The following is a 5,265-nucleotide window of genomic DNA, read 5'->3' on the forward strand; positions in this document are numbered from 1 at the left end:
GCTTCTGCTGCTTGCATGGAGGGGTGCTGCTGGATCCGCATGGGGCGGGCTCTATCCCAGCAGGGGCTGGGCTGGGCTGCGCTCAGGGCGGTGGCTGCGGCAATGGGAGGGGGCTATGTGGGGGGCTGCAGCCACCCCAAAATTCACAACAGCCCCCCCCAGCTCCCCCTCCCAGCGCAGCCTGGCCCAGCTGCCATCCAGCTGGGAAGACCTCGGCATGGTCCTGGCCCCAGCCTGCCCTGTCCCATGCAGATCCAGGGGCATATGTTCCCCCGAATGAGCAGCAGGAGCAGCAGCTCCTGCAACGGGAGCAACGGCAGAAACTGCCAGATAAGCCGCCAGATGAGCAGCTCCTGGACAAGCCCTCCCACCCTCTCCAGATAAGCTGCAGATCTGTCCTGCGCCTACCTCTCCCCAGTTGGGCAGCACTTGCCCTAGCCCCTGCCCCAGCCCCACTCCTCCCTCACTGCAGGGGCCTTGATCTGCACCCCCCACATCCCTTTCCTTCCATTCCACCATAGTAGACTTACCAGCCGGACACTGTTCTTCAAGCTGCTGGGCTGGTATTGGAAATCAGGTTGGTATCGGCCGATATGCCTCCTTAAAAATCAGCTATTGGTATTGGCCCCAAAAACCTCTATTGGTGCACCCCTAGTACCTATGCAGCTACTATGCCACCTAAGTAGAATCAAAGCACTTTTATACCAAGATGATGATGAATACAGTATAATAATGCAAACAGAAGAGACCCAAGAAATGTCCATGCTTGTTGACAAACTGTCAAAGGACATTGACACAGCTTCTTCCCAAAAAAGAGAACTCCTGAAGTACACTGTTCCAAGTGCTGTCTGTTAGTATGTATTAACTACCAAGCAAAACAAAGTATTCTTACTCATATGTTTACAATGTTTTGTAATCAAGTATTTAAAATGTAAATCTCCCTGTCTGTCTGTTTTCAAATATGGAATACTATGAAAAATAATCAGGTTTGCATTTCTTTTCCCTTAGCAAAGTTTTTGAAAAAAATTAACCTTACAACCAGATGCCACATTGCTTAAACTGTAGTTTCCCCCCATATCTAAGAATACAGAAGAGACTGCTTCATACAGGGAGAGAAGTGGAAATGGCATTTTTACAAAAGCAAGCAAGAGGAAAGGAGATGGAATTTTCAAGCCAAGACAATCTTTATACATCACAGGGTGGTAAAGGAAAAAAATGTATTACCTTGTAAATACTTGTTTTATAGTTACCTCCAAGAGAACATTTTTAGTCCTAAACTGGCTTGCTTTAAAAAAAGAGAGAGATTTAATGAAAATTCTTTATATTTACAATATCTTTCTAATGCTAAAATTTCTCAATAATTATGACTTTAAAAATGTGGCCATTATTATTTGTAAAAGCTGATACATTTTAATGCAGTCTTTAGTTTCTCTCTTCCTTAGAGACCTCCAGAGAATAAACCAAGAAACTTCTGCTCTATGGCCAAGGTAAACTGTTTTGTGATCTCTACTGCAGTTTCAAAACATCTGTTGAAATTGTTTTCTGGGAACTTGTTTTAAAAATCACCATCAGATTTCTCTCCCCAAGGGAATTACCAGCAGAACTTTGCACCTAGGTCACTTGCATTACTAAACTGCAAGATACTAACAAAAATAACCAGCTCCTGAGAACCTATCTCCCTACGCCATAGGCACCACATACTCCTATCATCACTTGTACAATCACCTTTATTTTTCCCAAGTCCTATGTGCCATATTTACTGGAATCCAAGACAAAGTCTTTTGCCCCATTCAAAATGGGGAGAAAAGTCCCACGTTTTAGATTCAAGTACAGAGTAAAGGGTGGACAGGCAGCTGCTGCGGCTCTGACTCTGGCCAGAAGTCTAGGTCAGGGCCAGTCAGAGCTGCAGCAGCTGCCAGACCCCAGCTCCGCCTCTACCCCCTTCCTCCTGCTCCTGCTTGATGTCAGGAGTGGCTCTGGTCATATTCTCTTCCAGGAAGAGCACGTGGAAGCTCTGGCTCATCCTGGCCATGCGGTCAGTGCCAGCAGTGGTAGCTCTGGCCCGGGGTGCTGCTGTGTGGCCACATAAGAGCTGGAGCTTCCACATTGCTCCATGCCCTAGAGGAAATGGAGTTGGAGTTGAAGTTGCAGGGGGGAGGTTAGGAAACAGGCAGCAGGTGGGACAAGTGGTGGGGGGCCAAGGGGGCCATCTGCTCCCCTGCAGCAGCAGTGGCAGGGAAAAATTTAAGGTGGTCCTCTGATCATTAGTTTCTATACATGGAAAATTAAAACAAATTATAAATTTTCTATATATAGAAACTAATTACTGGGGGGGGGGCGGTCATCCTAAATTCAGTCACCTAAGGTTTAGGTAAATAAAATGTTTGAAAGCCCTCTCTCCTGTCATTTCCAAGCCTTTGCTAAATATGCTGACAGAAATATGATCAAATTTTGAACTTCCTTACAGCATCTTTTTAGGGCATTTTAATAACATGCACCTCATTTGGCAAAGGCAGCTGCTACCTGAAACACAGAAGGGGTTGGAAACTTCCCTAAAGCACCAGTGCAACTGTTCAAGGCATTGGGGATTCTGAAACACCAGCTCTCCTGGGCAGGCAGGACAGGAAAACGGATCAAACAATTCCAAAGTCTAGAGAGATCCATTTTGCCCATAACAGTATAAAAGCAAAGTGCACAAAAATATTATTCTGAAATAACAGGTGGAGAAGTGGATCTATAACAATGAGATGGGAAAAAAGGCCACCAGGCAGTGTTTCAATGAAAAAAGTATAATCATAGCCCAGAGATGTGGGGTTTTTGGAAAATTTGGAATTGGAAATTGTTCCAATGCCCTAAATAAAGCCTGATCTGATTTAGCATGTTTATTCGACTTCTATTTAGTAAACAAAACTAAAAAAGTACCCCCATGTTAATTTTATGTCCCAAAAGCCACAAGTATTTGAACTGAAATATTTGATTAGGAAAAAAATTACATACAGCACACTTAATGTGGTTTAAACATTATATTAAAAAAATTCAAAACTCTATGTGGAAAGAAGTTATTTTTATTGGAATAGTTGTAAAAATGTAAAGACAATACACAAGAGCATGTACTTCCCTTGCATTGTTTGTTTAAATTTAAGGAAAAAAAACAACACACAGGCACTGAAAACTGTTGACATACTAATTTTAGGACACCCAAAGAACTGTGCATGATGTGCTGTGCTTTGGTTTTGATTTGACCGGCATAGCCAATTAGGTGAATTCATAACTTGATTTTTGGCTTGGATTATTAGGTGAGTGTATTTACCCTCCTGTTTACAAATCAATAAAACATATGTACTCTCTCACACCCTTCCTAGGGATAACCACCTGAAAAACATTAAATCACAACTTTGAAACTGCCAAGCTTGCCTAATATGCCGGCCTGCCTTCCTGTCTATGGGGCAGTCTGCCCAGTCTCGCCTGACACGACTTTGCAGCTCCAAACCATCCCTATACCACAACCCATGCCTCATAGATGGCATCTCTGTTCTTAGTCTCCAGCCCTACACTGGGCCCTATAACCCTCGAGTCTGGACCCCAACTAGATCCCTTCCCATCAGGCGGCCTCATTCTGGGCTGCCTAGTTCCCTGCACTCTTCCTTGTCTTGGGTGTGGCCCCCCCAGGGCTTTTGGCCACACAGGCCCTGGCCTCACCTCCAAGGCCAGTCAGAACCCCAGGCCCTCGGTTCTGGACGTCCCTCGTGGTGCCCCCTGCCCCTTCTGGCCCCAGCACTGACCAGCCGAGGATGTCTCAAGTCAGGCTTCTGAGCAACTAGCCCACACTCTCCAACACGGGTCCACCTTCTCAGGCCCTGCTATGGGGTTACCCACGCGGCTGTGGGAGCTGGGGTTAAGGTGCCCTGACCTGCCTCTCATGGGGGTGGTAAGTGGCTTGGCATTTCCTGGGGGCTCCCATACCACTAGGAGCCCCACCAGGCCACCCGTCCCTGGCCAGGTGCAGTTTTAGGTCATGCCCAGGACCAAGGGCCTTCTGGTCTTACCTCAGGATATCCCAGCTTCCAAGAGAAGTGGTGCTGGCTCCTATCCTGAGGGTCTTTAAGAGGAGGTTGGATGAACACCTTGCCAGGGTTGTTTGACCCCAGTACTCTTTCCTGCCATGGCAGGGGGTCAGACTTGATGATCTGCTCAGGTCCCTTCCGACCCTACCAACTAGGAAACTATGAAACCCCTGGGGAAGATCAGGAGCAATGGATACAAACTCCTGGAAGGTTATTTCAGGTTCAATTCCAGGAAAAACTCCTTCACAGTCAGGGTGTCCAGACTGTGGAATAAAATCCCTTCAGTGGTGGTGCGGTCATCTACCCTGAAAAGCTTCAAAAGGAGACCGAACAGTCACCTAGCTGGGGACTCCAGTTGTCTTTTCCTGCCTAGTGCAGAGGGACTGGGCCCGATTATCTACCAGGTCCCTTCCAGCCCCTAAGAGTCTATGAATCCCGTACGGCTCAGCCAGGCCGTGTTTCTGCCTGGGCTGGCAGCACCGAACTGCAGCCTTTACAGACCTGGTGCTCAAAACGGATGCCGCCATGAGGCACCTGCTGGCTGCTTGTCTCTGCCCCGAGGGTGGCAGGCACCCAAAGTTGCACTGGCCACATATTGTACTGGTATCCATTCATTGTTACTAGTGAATTTGATTAAACAATTAATTTTTAGACAGGGAACATTTCCCACAGAAAAACAACGTGGTGGAAAATGTTTCTGTCAAAGATGGCAGCTAGGATCCTGCGGAGGAGACCCGCGGCCATGAAACGGGAAAGCGCAAGAGAAGGCGTCTGATCTTCAGTGCCAAAGTAAAGTCACTTGGGCCTAAAAGATCACCTCTTCCAACAGCGTGTTATTAAAGCATGCCTCAAGCTGAACTTCAGCCTTTACCAGAAAAAGAAAGGAACAAAGTAAACCTGTAACTTGAGGGCAAACACGGGCCTCCCACACGGGGCTGTGAAACGTGACCGCGGGGAGGGGAGAGGCTGACAAAGCTGCAGCCCGCGGGAGGCACTTCGGAAACGCGGCTCCGGCCGGACCCGGAGCGGGGCCGCGACGTTTCCGCTCTCATCGGACACTGCCTCAGCTCCGGGGCGCGCGCGCGGGCGGGGAGGGGAGGGGAGGGGAGCGGGGCTCGCAGGCCCAGCCCCGCGGGACGAGCGCGCACGGAGGCTCCCGGCGCGGAGGCCGAGACAAGGGTCCGCGGGACGCCCTCCCCGG

The 5,265-nt window shown here is 48.5% G+C and overlaps 1 protein-coding gene and 1 long non-coding RNA gene across 2 annotated transcripts in view; both read right to left on the reverse strand.

Annotated features, from left to right (window-relative positions):
* LOC109290712 overlaps positions 1-1,743 on the reverse strand; it is a 7,737-nt gene extending 5,994 nt beyond the window's left edge. The window contains exon 1 of the long non-coding RNA XR_002095657.1: positions 1,225-1,743. This is a non-coding gene — a long non-coding RNA (uncharacterized LOC109290712). The remainder of the gene's footprint in view (positions 1-1,224) is intronic.
* CPPED1 (calcineurin like phosphoesterase domain containing 1) overlaps positions 1-5,265 on the reverse strand; it is a 118,017-nt gene that overhangs the window by 112,279 nt on the left and 473 nt on the right. The window lies entirely within an intron of this gene.

The sequence above is a fragment of the Gavialis gangeticus genome, unplaced genomic scaffold (assembly GCF_001723915.1).
Source record: "Gavialis gangeticus isolate Ggan-Ray unplaced genomic scaffold, GavGan_comp1, whole genome shotgun sequence".
Classification (NCBI taxonomy): Eukaryota; Metazoa; Chordata; order Crocodylia; family Gavialidae; genus Gavialis; species Gavialis gangeticus.